The sequence below is a fragment of the Acomys minous genome, assembly GCF_964271855.1.
Source record: "Acomys minous genome assembly, chromosome: 14".
NCBI classification, from domain to species: Eukaryota; Metazoa; Chordata; class Mammalia; order Rodentia; family Muridae; genus Acomys; species Acomys minous.
Genome location: NC_140496.1, coordinates 82,932,633 through 82,946,720, shown reverse-complemented (window position 1 = coordinate 82,946,720; position 14,088 = coordinate 82,932,633). Strand labels below are relative to the sequence as shown.

The window sequence follows — 14,088 nt, the reverse complement described above, 5'->3', positions numbered from 1 at the left end:
CTGTAAACTAAATCAAGAGCTTGAAGTTTATCCCAACTACTATGAAGAACCTCTATCTATCTATCTTTCTACCAACCTATCTATCTGTCATCTATCTATCTATCTATCCATCCATCCATCATCCATCCATCCATCCATGCAGCTAGCTATGTAGCTACCTATCTTCAGTCTTGTGTGTCAAGCCCAGGGCCTCATACATGCTGAAAACACACTTTGTCTCTGTCCAGAACCTTGGAAGGATGAGAACAGAGGTGCCTCTGGTCACACTTACTTTAGAACAGGACCGGTCACAGTATCACAGTCAGAGCTGCCCATCAGGAATCTCCTGCTGTGCAAACAGCAAGAAAAAGGAGTGAGATCCCCAAATGAGACCAAGGGGAATGCTAACAGGAAGATGACTGAGAGGATTGGAGAGCTGATACGAAGAAGACAGGGAAGACAGGCGGAGACTGTGATCATCCTGAGCCCCTGGTTCTTCAGAACAGAGAAGCACCTCAAGTTAGAGATGCTTAGTGCAATGGTTGACCACATATTATTATTATTGTTGTTGTTGTTGCTGTTTTTGAGACAGGGTCTCATTATGCGCATTGTGTAGCCCCACCCAGCTGGCCTTGAACTCACTATAAAGCCAGCCTGGCCTTGAACTCTGACAGACCTGCATGCCTCTGCCTCTGGAGTGCTGGGATTACATTACGAGCATGTGCCAGCATACCATCCCCTGTATATGATTTTTTCCCCTCATTTTGCTTTCTTAACATTACTGTTCTTCGTAGTCTCATTTTCAAATGAGAGAGAAGGGAAGAAACTCAAGCTGAAAGTTTGTTTATGTGTTAAACAAACAAAAACACCATTGAGGTAATTAACTTTAAAATCAACATAGAAGGCATTTCTCAGCAAAAATAAAAATTTTGTTTCACTTCAGAAGTCTAGATATTTTTTTCTTTGTCTCTGAAATAAATTTCTCTCATTCTCCCCCCACCCCACCCCCACCCCCTGTTCTCTCTGCTCTATTTTTGCAAAGTCACATTTACGTGCCATCTGCAAACCAATGATTTGCTATTCAAATTTTTCCTACTTGCTTCTGAATATTCTGCTTCTATTTACAGATCCTTAGTTTGTATTTTAGTTGATAAGACCCAGACAGGGTTAAGTGTATGTTTTCCCACCTATATATACTATATACATCTAGATTTCCTTTTCTGTGTTCCCTCCATGACTTCACCAAGAGTTCATGTCTTGAAGGAAAGACACTCCATCACTTGGCAGAATTCCTATATGTGCAGCTGCACACTTTATGTTCTCTTTCCTCTTTTAGACACGTGCCTTCTGCAGAGTACTACACGTTTTCTGAAGCAGTCACAGAGCCCTTTGGGTAGTGATGAGGCCCAATGTGGTCTGAATTGGTTGAGTGGTACTTTCTTACTACGCTCCCTGATCATCCCCATGCAGCAGGAAGTTATCCACACACTAGCTCAGGCTCATAAAGGGCCCCTTCCTCCTGTTGACCTACTCAGCTTGTTTTCCCGTTGGCTGTTCATCTACCAGGCATGTTGCCCTGGGAAGCCTGGAAGTTATCCCAGTGGAGAAGAAGGTCAGAAGCTACTTCTGGAGGCTTCAGTTAGTCTAAGGTGACTGTCCTCGTCCCTCAAGGTCAAAGTAAATCATGTTGACCAAGTGACTGAATAGACCCAGTGGTATTTTCTAAGCTTATATACTTCCCATTAGCAAGGTAACCCATGGGCCTCACCCAGGACCATATTCAGAAAATTTGTACCACACTTCGGGATGGAACATTAAGCCTGTACTAACTTCAGGACACTCCTTCACCAGCTGTCACATGTGTTTAGGTTCTTAAAATGGATTACAGAGGAATACACTCTACTGTCTGATACTAAGACCACAACTTCCACTAGTGCTTAATAAAAAGGAATGAAGTGTTAATCTGTACACAATGTGGATAAATCTTCAGAGATTTTTCACTGAGCCAAATAAGCTATCCTTAAAGATTATATACACTGAGATTCCATTCATAGATACTTTGGAATAGCATTTTAGAAATGGAGGACAAATTAGAGTCAAGAAGGAAGTATTTATAAAAATGGGTAAGACAAAGGAACTGTTTAAAATCCTGGTCTGTGGTTGTGGGCACATGAATCTATGAAGATTTGAGAGTCTCTTGCCTTACCATCCCAAGTAGCTGGGATTACAGGCATCTGTCAACCCACTTCTCTACATAGGACTTCTCAAGTGCATGTACACACACACACACACACACACACACACACACACACACACAGAGGTGGGGGAGGGAGAGGAGGAGGAGGAGGAGGGGAGAGACAGAGAGAGAGAGAGAGAGAGAGAGAGAGAGAGAGAGAGAAGTCAAACAACAAAAAAACAACAAAGGGAATTTTAGAAAAAGATTAGTAGAAAAAGTAACATGTTCGTATCATGATTATATTATACTGTATCTTTTTTAAAATACTGTAATTGGAGTAGCTGGGGGATGCACACAGGGGCTCTGTTATTTTTTAAACTATATGACAATTTACAATGACCATAATTTGAAATTTTGATTGAAAACTAAAAGGTAGCATCAAGAGTTTATGAAAGTTTTGGGGAGGGAGGGGTGGCTCAGCCAGTAAAGCCACCTACTGCACAAATATGAGGAGTTACATTTGGTCCCCAGCACCACTACTGTCAAAGCTGGCCGTAGTAAGTGACCCCAAGTCCAATGCTGGGGAGCCAGAGACAGGAGGACTCCTGGAGCTTGCTGCGTAGCCAGTATAGTTGAAATAGTGGAATAGTGACACAGACTCTGTCTCAAAAAAGAAAGGTAAAGGAAAACAATAGAGGAAGACACTAGACATTGACCTCTGACTCATATATGTATTTGTACCCACATGCATGTGCACCTGTGCACACATGCACACACATGAATAGTGATACATTGAAAATAATCTCTGAGCTGGTGGTACATGCTTGTAACACGGCACTTGGATATCAGAAGCGGATTTGTGAGAATAAGGCCAGCTAGCGTGAGAAATCAAGCTCTTGTCACAATTAAGGAAACAACAAATAAAAGAATGTATATTTTCATTATGTCCATATTAACTTATCACACATTTCAATGATTGCATTGTGTGCTCATGCTGTATTGTAAGGGTTAAAGTGAAGGCACGCTGTCTTGTATGCAAAATACGGTCCTCTAAATATTCCTGCCAGGTTTTAGCTGATATCTGTGCTAAGAGATAAGAAAAGACAAGTAAATTTACAGCCAGTATCTTTTCATCTTACATAATTATATAAATGAGAAAAGCAATGTACTACCTTTATGTTTAGAACCTGGCAAAAAAAATTCACCTTTAATAATTTAATAATTTTTCTTGGTGGTGGTGGTTTAGCCTTCAGCACCTGATTTTGGGAGGCAGAGGCAGGGGGATCTCTGTGAGTTTGAGGCCAGCCTGCTGTACAGAGTGAGTTCCAGCACAGCCAAGGCTACACAGAGAAACTCTGTCTTGAAAAATCAAACAACAACAACAACAGCAACAATTTATAATTTTAATTTTTTCATTATTTGCCTGTATATGTGTATGCCTTTGTAAGTTGTGTACACCATGTCCTTCCAGGTGTGGTTGAGAGCTGCCTGTTGTGGGTGCTGAAAACCCAACTCAGCTCTTCTGATAGAGTAGCAAAGGCTTTTAACCATGAACCATCTCTCCAGCTCCCAATCTTATTATTTTATTTTTATTGACAGGGTCTCTCTATATACCCCTGGCTGTCTTGGTACTTGGTATATAGACCAGACTGATGTAGAACTCTCAGAGATCCATCTGCCTTTGATTTCTGAGCACTCTATACAAGTCTTAATTTTTAAAAGTAGGGACATTGGAGATTAGAAAACCAGGATCTTTTTTTTTTTTTTTAAATAGTGTATGTGCACACACAAATGTATCCGTCTATGGTTTCAGGTGTGTCATATCATCTGTGTTAAGGCCAGAGGACAACTTCCAGGAATTGGTTCTCTCCTCCCACCTTGGGTACCAGGGATTGAACTGAGGTCATCAGGCTTGGACGATGAGAAGCACATTTAACCCACTGAGCCATTTCACCGGTTGTCATGAGTGCCAGATGGCATGAATACACTGTGCCCGAAACATAGGCAAATATGTTTGTGTCTTTTCACAATGTTAACCAACAGTAAATTCACAGGGTCCAGTGATTTCAACGACAGTAATTCATCCTATATGCCTCCTATCTTGCCTGGCCAAAGTGAATGCAGGCTCTTTTATTCTGATCTTAATTACCAATTCTAAGTCTCATGTCACACAACTTACAGCGTACACTAAATACACCAATGTACCTATATATATAAAACTATGTATTACAGGATGGATACAGCTTATAGAGGCTGCAGCAGAATCTAAAGGGGTCAGAAGTGGGCTGGTGAGGGCTGATTGATGTGATAAAGAGCTGGGCTGGTGCCTGGATGGAGCAGCTGCAGGAGCAGCTGGAGTCAGGTGTGAGTGCAAAGCTGCCCAGTTCAGCTGTAAGGTTAAAGGCTGGACTGGGGTCTGAGGGCAGGAAACAGGCCAGTAACAGGGGAATAACAGATCAGGTCCAAATGGGCAAATAAGGTGAGTGAGCCACTCATCAAATAGGTAGTCAACGCAGGTGCACCAAGCTGAGCCCAAGCTCCAGGAACAACTGGGGAACGCTTGGTCCTTGACACACACACCAGATATCAGATGACCAGGCTGGCGTGCAACCATGCCACTACAATTTTGGTGTCCATCGCTTTAGGGAGTCTAGGCAAGGGAGCTATAACCTTTTCTTGGTCTGGCATATCTGATAAGTTCTTGGGCCTGTCTTTCCTGATGTGATTTTAACTGGGTACATGTGCTTCTGCAGTCACACCAGAATCAACTTATAGGGCACTTACAGTTCCCTTTGCATTCCCAGGAATAATTCATCTATCAGTCTGGGCTAGATGAGCAGCGCCAGGCAGATGGTACACTTTCTGAGCCCACTAGGGGCTATAATAATTCTTTTCCTTCAGAATGGAGCTGAAAGCTGCTTGTAAAACGGGGTCTCCTAGGGCAATGCACAGCCTGGGAAACCACTGTGTTACATGATACGGATGACTTCGATTAGCCCAATCTCAGAAACACTCCTAGAAGTCTTGCAGGGTTGTACTGATCCTTCTCAAAGTGCCCCCTCCCCCCCCCCCCCCGCAGCATACTCTCCTTTTCATCTTTCTCCTAGAATCTGAAAATTTTTGAAAAACAGTGAGATGTACTTGCAAATAAGAAGGGCATTAAGTACATTCTTTAAGATTTATTTATTTTGTGTGTGCACGTATGTGTCATGTGTTTCCAGATACCCGCTTCCCTCAGAGGCAGGAGAGGGCTTTGGGCTCCCTGGAGCTGGAGCTAAGGGTAGTTGTGAGCTCTCCAACACCAGTGCTTCGAACAGAGCTTAGGTCCTCTGTAAGTTCTCTTAAGTGTTGATCCATCTCTCTAGCTCCCAGGGTGGTAAATATTAGTATTTGCAATCACTGTCCATGATATGGTATCAACAGCCGTCCCTCAGATAACTGGTGATTGTTAGTTGGTTGTCATTGTGGATGTTGTTTTGTTTTTTAAAAAAACCAAACCGCAAAAAAGCCTCTTTAATCACAACCTAACAGTGCCAGGTGCAATGTCTGGGGACAGACTCTGGGTACAATGCTGTGTGACAGCCACACACTCATATGCAGCTTTGAGAAAGCCCCCAATGGGGACTTACCTTCGGGGACTGAGCCCAGTGGGGGCAAAGGGGCGGACTTAGAACGGGAACTGGGGCACCCTTTGTGGGGAAAGGCACTACTTCTTGGCAAAAGAGATTTTCATGGCACTGTTTTGTGTGGTCTTGCAGGGCATCGCGTGCTGCCTCAGCCTGCACTGCATTATCAAACTCCTGCCCAGGGACCAGACAAACCTCCTTGAAGCCAGGGAACTGGTTGAAAAGCACAGAGAGACTGAGCTCATTGGTCTCCTCAGGCAGGTTGGTGAGGAATAGGACGTGATGGGGTGGATTCTCGGAGAGAGGCTGGGCAGGAGGCATCTGCCCAGGTATGAGCTGCTGTGGAGGCTTGGCCCCAGGGGGGGAATCTAGCCAGGAGTAAGGCCCGGTGGTGGGATCATGCTAGGTGGCAGCATGTGTGGAGGCTGGCCTGGCATGTGGTGCCTGATCCGGGGTGCCTGAGTCGTCGGTGGCATTCCCAGTACAGGCTGGACAGCAAGCACCCACAGGGGCAGCTGCCCCACCCTGAACAGCCTTTTTGCCAGCTGGTGTCTCCTGACTCTTGAGCATCCTCTTCTCTCTCTCTCTCTCTCTCTCTCTCTCTCTCTCTCTCTCTCTCTCTCTCTCTCTCTCCCTCCCTCTCTTGTTTGCAATCCCTCTCCACAATGGTGCCCTTCATCTTGGCAATGATGTCTAAGTCGGTCTTGGAGTACTGGATACACATGGACTTGTCATAGAAGAAGCCCTGCATGGAACGCAGGGCATTAGTGGTGCTGCTGACCTCCTTGAAGATGACAAAGGCCCAGCCCCTCATCTCCAGGCTCTGAGACACCAGGGTATCCAGGATCTGGCCAAACTGGGAGAAGGTGGCACACGGGGACCTATTGAGCTCATCCTTCTGCATCTTCTCATTGAGATGGTTGATATAAATAGTGTGGTTGGGATGAATCTCAGGAACTGCCATGGTGTGAGATGTTCAGGTACGGCTTTCCTCCCAGGCCCGTTCTTTGTTTTTTAGTTAGGGCCTTGCTCTGTATCCCAGGCTAGCCTCACACTTGTTATCCTCCTGTCTCAGCTCACAGAATTCTAGAATTATGGGCATGTACCTCCTTTGAAAAGTTCTTCTGAACGAGATGCCCATCCTAGTGATGTTTTTTCCATTTCTAATAATTTCCTCCACTGATCAGTAGTCATCTGTTTCGTTTCTCCATTCTGTAGAATACATGCTGGGGAAATAAGAACATGACACAATCCCTGGCTTTAAAAAGTCAATAGCATAGCTACTGAGAAATAGAACGTATGTGTATTGTGTTAATAATACATAAATTATAATTTAGTATATGATCATTATTACCGACAGTAAATGATAAAAATAACCAGAGGACAAGGCAATTCCAGAAGTCTAGGGAAATCCAATAATGCCTTTGCTTAGAGAAGTTCGGTATTTCATTTAAGATCACATAGACTGATTTAGCTACACAAAAGGTTTCTGTAGAAAAAACGATAGAAATATTGGAGCGGAAACAAAGCATCTTAGTGTGATGACTCTTAATTTCAGCTCCTGACAGTCAGTCTATAGTCAATGTGAACAGAACTTGGCCAAGATCCGTGTAAGCCAGGATATTGCATGTCAAGCTATTGGTTTGGTAGATACGGCTGCAAAGCCTTTGGATTGATGGGTTTTCAGATTGCTTTGGGCCTGTGCATTTGGCCTAAGATGCTTATTTGGGAGACAGCCCACTTCTCTGTGGGGATTGATTACCCCTCTTGCTTTTGTCTGGAAGCTTTAGTGCACAGCAGCGTTTTAAATCTTAGGATGTAGGATGGAACAAGGACCACAGCTTTTTAGACCACAAAGCCCTCCTGAAATGGCAACTCCATTAAGATTGCCTTAGACTAAGAAGAGTGGTTGGCCTATTTTCTGGTTAAATATGGAGGGTGAGGAGTGGAAGCACTAACAAGGGAAGTGCCAACTATATCGGGTGGCATGCCAAAGACAATGAAACCCGATTGTGTACTACAGCCACTTAGAATTTATAATGCGCAGTCTCTAAACTCTCTCCCTTGAAGCAGACAAATGCTCTTGACAAATGTTAGAAAGGCTTGGGGAATGCATCTTAGTGGTAAAGCCCCAGCTTTCTGGAAATGAATTCAACGTTTTACACTTCTGCTATAGTAAAAAATTGAAAGACAGGGTTTCGGCCTGGTGTGGTGGCGCACGGCTTTAATCCCAGCACTCGGGAGGCAGAGGCAGGCAGATGGCTGTGAGTTCAAGGCCAGCCTGGTCTACAAAGGGAGTCCAGTACAACCAAGGCTACACAGAGAAACCTTGTCTTGAAAAAACCAAAAAGAAAAATAAAATAAAGAAAAAGAAAGATAGGGCTTCTCTGTATAACAGCCTTGGCTGTTCTGGAACTTGTTTCATGGTCCAAGCTGGCCTCAAACTCACAAAATTAGCCTGCCTCCACCTCCTGGGTGCTGGGTGGCTCAAGATTATTTTTTATTCACATAGATGTTTACGAGACTGCATGAGTTTGTGTTAACCATATACATGTAGGAACCTGCAGAGCACAAAAAGGGTGCTCCATCCACTGGAAGTGGAGTTACAAGTAGTTGCGAGTAGCTATGTGGGTGCTGGAAACCAAACTCAGGTGCTGTGCAAGAGCAGTGAGTGAGACTCCCGTCTGCATTACTATCCTATTTGGGATGGACACCATGGCCAAGGCAGCTCTTATTAAGAAATAACTAACTACAGTTTTGAAAAATTAGAGTATGATCAGAGAATCAGCTACTGGAGCAGTAGCTGAGAGCTTTACATCCCTCCTAGGCAGAGAGGGAGAGGGAGAGGAGGGAGAGAGGGAGGGAAAGGAGGAGAGGGAGAGGAGGGAGGGAGGGAGGGAGGTAGGTAAGGAGAGAGAAGGAGGGAGAGGGAGAAGAGGGAGGGAGGGAGAGAGAGAAAAAGAGAGATAGAGAGACAGAGAGACAGAGACAGACAGACACACAGACAGACACACAGACACATAGACTGACTGGGACTGGTGTGAGCTTTTGAAATCTAAAAACTCGCCCCCCCAGTTACATACCACATCTCCAAATCTTTCCACTAACTAGAGACAAAACAAAGGCCATTCTCATTCAAAGCCCCACACCATCTGTCCGGCCCCTTGACTGAAGTTGAGAATTCTCTGAAATGTATGTTATGTTTCTTTGCTTCGAAGTTCAGACAATGGCCTCTCCAGATCAGTTAGACAAACACACACACATCCATATGCCCGTTAACCTCCACACTGTGATGGAACCTCAATGAATGGAAGTAGCTGGGGTCAGTATTAGTGCAAGTTGGGCGTCTTCAGATCAGAAGATTTATTTAGTATTTGTTGAACGTCAGGAACTGTCACACACACATTGGGACATCACAAAATAACTGCTCATAATCAGGGTGGAGAGGTTGTATAGACTGATGACTGTGGCTCAGGTGGTAGGCTGCTTGCATAGCATGAACGCATTCCTGAGTTGGATTCCCAGGATCACATAAACCGGGCATAATGGACAATGCTCATAATCCAAACAGCAACATAGTGAGTTTGAGGCCAGGCACATGAGACACTGCTTCAGAAACTAACAAAAAGGCAGGCAAGATGTTGCCATCAGTAAATGTGCCTGTCACCATGCTGGATGACATAGTTTGATCCCAGGGATCCACATGATGGAAATAGAGAACAACTTGAGTCAACTGTCATGAGTGTAGTATGTATACACACACACACACACACACACACACACACACACACACACACACACGTAGTAAAATAAAGAAAACCAAAACCAAATAAATAGATAAGTCGGGGGTTTTGTGGCTGGCTTGGTGTCCCAATCCCTCCCCTTGAGGCCTAACCTGGCTACAGAAGATGGTCATGCCTGCAGAATGTGCTAGGACCAGAGCCTTGCATGGTCATCATCAGAGAGACTTCATCCAGCAACTGATGGGAGCAGATGCAGAGTCCCACAGCCAAGCTTTAGATAGGCCTCCATGAGTCATGTGGCAGAGGAAGAATTGGAGGAGCTGGAGGGGTCAAGGACACCACAAGAACACAGCCCCTAGAAGTAGCTGACCATGAAGCCTGTATGGGCCTGACCTAAGGCCTCTGCGTATACATTATGGTTGTGTAGCATGGTGTTCTTGTGGAACTCCTAACAGTGGGTGTGAGGGCTGTCTCTAGTCCTTTTGCCTGCTTGTGGGACTCTTCCTCCTACGTGTTGCCTTGTCCGGCCTTGATGTGCCAGGTTTTAATGTAGCTTGTTAAGCCGAGTTTGGTTGGGACATCTGCTCTTTTCTGAGGGGAGGCAGACTGGGGTGAGAGTGGGAGGTGGATCTAGGGGAGAAGAAAAGCATGGGGAAGAGACTAGGGGACAGGAGGGAGGGGAAACTGCAGTTAGAATGTAATATACGAGAGAAGAACGAATTTGAAAAAATAAATGAAAGAAAAAATAAGTAGGCAAATAAAACAGAACAAGAGAAAAGTTGGTCTGTGGCCAAAGAGGACAAACCAGGGCATAAGAAGACATGCATTCTGTCAGCTTTGCTTTGTCTCTGATCGTAGGGTAAATGTAGGTGGTTTGCATTTTTTATTCTAGAACAATATTTTTCTATCATTTCTTTAGAGCTGTTAGTCTTAGTAATATATCCCCTACTTCCCTTAACACCAAAAACATACAAGCATCGAGAGGGGCTTTTCTTTCAAAGCAAAGGAACGCAATGCAAAGACACCAGAGCTTTTAAAATGGGAGTTTATTTATTTATTTTGTGGAAGATACTCTTGATAAATTATGCAAGATGTTCCAGGATAGGAAGAGCTTCGAAGGGCCATCACCAAGAAATCACAGTCTACTGAGAGTAGCTGAAAGCCTGGATTAAAGCTCTCAACACTGAGCCGATTACCTGAGAGAGCAAATACCTGGCTCACAGTTTCAGAGGATTCTGCCTGTTGCCATGGAGAGGGAGGAAGGGCTCTGCAGAGCAGAGTAGCTAATATCATGGCAGCTGGGAAGAGGAGAGAGAGAGAGAGAGAGAGAGAGAGAGAGAGAGAGAGAGAGGGAGAGAATGCTGGGCTCTTGGGCTTTTTATATTGCCCTCTTTTATTCCATTAGAAGAAACAGTAAGGCAGGATGGAGTCGTGGAAGTCATTGACCAGAAATAGCTCATCAAATCCACCGCAGTATAAGATAACAGGGAGGTGACTGGCAACCTTGACAAGATCAGCTTTGGTGAAATGTTAAAGGGAAGCCCTATAAGGGTAGCTTCAAGAGGTCTCAGGTGAGAGGGATTGGAGGTGGCAAGGACTGTAGGGACAGCTTTTCAGAGGAGGTTTGCTGTGAGTGCAGAAGCATGGGAGTGCGCAGGGAAAGGCTGAGCAAAGAGGGAAAGTTCATGGGAGGGGAGCAATGGGGAATGAAGAGAGAGAGAGAGAGAGAAGAACTAGGAGGGGGTCTTGTAAGAGTGATGCCTACAGGTATGTGTAAACAGTGAGACCATGTGCCTTGACGTTGCATGGCAGCATGCCTAATTCATCATAGTAAGTGGAGAAAAGAGTGACATTCAAAATAGTGACAGACCGATAGAAGTGATGACAGGACTGTGTTTTGTCTGCTTGTCCTCTACGTGAAATGAGACGGTCAGTAGTTGAGAATGAAAAAGGACAGAAGTTCAAGGACAGAGAAGTTGCTAATGGTTGTCTGGGAGAGTGAGGGGATGAGTTGATTGGTAAGCATGGTAGGACTGCCACACTCTACCCAGCATCTGCTTAAAACAAATGACCACCAATAGCAGAGATCCCATTTTTCTCCAGGCACATGGGGGGGGGGGTGGTTACAGGTTTCGAGTAGATAGAAAAGTCAGTTTAGTTAAGATGCCAGGCAACCAATGTGGGTGCTGGAATTGAACTTGAATCCTCTGTAAGAGCATATTATGTGCTTATGACCAGTGAGTCAGTTCTCCAGTGTTGTCAATTGAGTATGGTATATACTGACGGGGCAAGCTGGAGTTTATACACAGTGGCTATAATGGTATTACCATTAGTACATGGAATCGCATTGAATTAGGAAGAGAAGGAGGACGTGTAAGTAGACAGAGTTAGCATGAAGGAAGTGGCACTGAGTGGAGGTGTCACTGGGACTGAAAAAGTCTTGGTGAAGCCAAGTGTAGCGCTGCACACCTTTAATTGCAGCGCTTGAAGGTACAGTCAGGCAGATCTTTGTGAGTCTAAGGCCAACCCGGTCTACAGAGTAAGTTCCAGGATAACTAGAGCTACACACCCCATAACCTCCCCCCCTCCAAAAAAAAAAAAAAAAAAAGAATTCTTGTTGATAGGGTAATAGATAAGGCCTGTTAGAAAGGCTAGTAAATAGTGGTCAGAGAATGGAATGCATAATGCTGAGATCAGAAAGAGAATACAGTTATCAATAGCAATAGCCCTAGGGCATCACCATGGAAGAGGAGAGCAGCTGTCTGGGGTGGACTGGAGGCCAAGACCATTGGGCCTGTTTACTGCTTATATAGATTTGGCTTTTTAGTTATTTTTCTTGAGGTAGAGTTTCATGTAGGTCAGGCTGACCTCAAACTCAACATGGATCATGACCTTGAACCTCTGGTTTTCCTCCACTTCTTGGAGTGTGTGTGTGTGGAGACCGGCATTATAGGTACATGCCACCAAACCTAGATGAAGACTTGAATTTTTTCAAAGAGAGGGAGGCACAAGCAGTTGTGAATAATGATAAACCTGAGCTCCAACCTTGCACCCTCAATACTGTGCCCATTAACTTTCTGTTTTTGTTTTCCCAGGCAGGGTTTCTCTGTGTAGCCTTGACTGTTCTGGAACTCACTCTGTAGATCAGGCTGGCTTCGAATTCACCAAGATCCACCCGTCTCTGCCTCCTAAGTGCTGGGATTAAAGTCAGGTCTCACCATCACTTGGCTTCCATTAACATTTTTAATGTCATTTCCTGATGCCACCGTTGAACTGGCTAAGGCATACAAACTGCTTCAAATGGAAGACACTGAGTTGGGACTTCTGTGAGTTCAATCACACGACACAGCGTTGGAGGCCATAGCAGAAATCTGAGAGCTAGCTCCATTGTTTCCTTTAACTATCTCATGGTATTTTTTAAAGCTATATTTTATTTATTTTCTTATTTGAAAAATTGAAATGACAATATACTTACTTTATACAGAGTTGCTATGATGAGTGAGTAAAATGTATACATAAACAAACACTGTCAGCATTGCCGTGGAGATAAAGGAGATAGCAGGCTTATTCCTTTATCTCCTTTCTCTTATTTTCAGCTAAATGCCATTCCATAAACAGTAATAGCTCCTTTATTATTTAAGTGGTATTCAGACAGGGTTTATGTACAAATTTCACTTACTAGTACTAGACACAGCAACTCTGTATAAAGCAAGTACTATTACTTACTAGACACGGCAACTCTGTATAAAGTAAGCACTATTGTCATTTCTATTTTGCAAATAAGGCAAAAACAAAATACAGAGCTGGGAAGTATCAGGATCTTAGAGTTGGGGCTGACGTCAGTATATGGTAATAACTCTGTCACTACCACCTTGCAAATGGATGCTCACACTGGGGCTGAGGGTGCAGCTCAGATGCTCGAGTGCTCTCCTAACGCCAGGAAACCCCCAGTTTGATCTCTAATACCTCATAAATAGGAGTGGGTGCTATATGTCTAGAATCACAGCACTTGGGAAGTGGAGGTAGAAGGAGAAGTGCAAGGTTATCCTCAGCTATATACTCAAGGCCAGCCTGGGCTATGTATGATACTGTCACAAAACAACACACACACACACACACACACACACACACACACACACACACACACACATACAATCAGTCCTGTTGGGTGAGATGGAAGATCGCCTTTGGATATTAAAACCAGTTTTCATGATGTACACCATGAAGTTTTGTGTGTGTGTTTGAATATGAATATATTTTTTCTTAGCTATGAATATGTTGCTTTAAATATGTGTAATTCTTTTATTCAAACCCCGGGCCTTACACACTCTAGGCAAGTACATTGAGCTATGCCCTCAGACCCAAATATGTGTAATTTCTAATAGACTTTTGAGAAATTGTAATCTGTAGGCAAAGCTTGGACTTTCAAGTTGTATACTAGAGGCCAAAGCGCGGCTTTCCATCCAGTGTTTTAAGTAACCTTAGCAAAGACTCTTGGGTATTTAACATTTATTAGACATAATATTCAAGGTTCTTGGTACAATGTCCTCATGGACTCTGCCTT

The 14,088-nt window shown here is 44.1% G+C and overlaps 1 pseudogene across 1 annotated transcript; it reads right to left on the bottom strand.

Annotated features, from left to right (window-relative positions):
- Positions 1-5,861: 5,861 nt before the first annotated feature.
- Positions 5,862-6,745, bottom strand: LOC311582596 (U1 small nuclear ribonucleoprotein A-like; annotated as a pseudogene). Its single transcript has 2 exons — positions 6,446-6,745; positions 5,862-6,381 (listed from the first exon to the last, which is right to left on the bottom strand). The product of its transcript is annotated as a U1 small nuclear ribonucleoprotein A-like (transcript).
- Between the last annotated feature and the right edge of the window lie 7,343 nt (positions 6,746-14,088).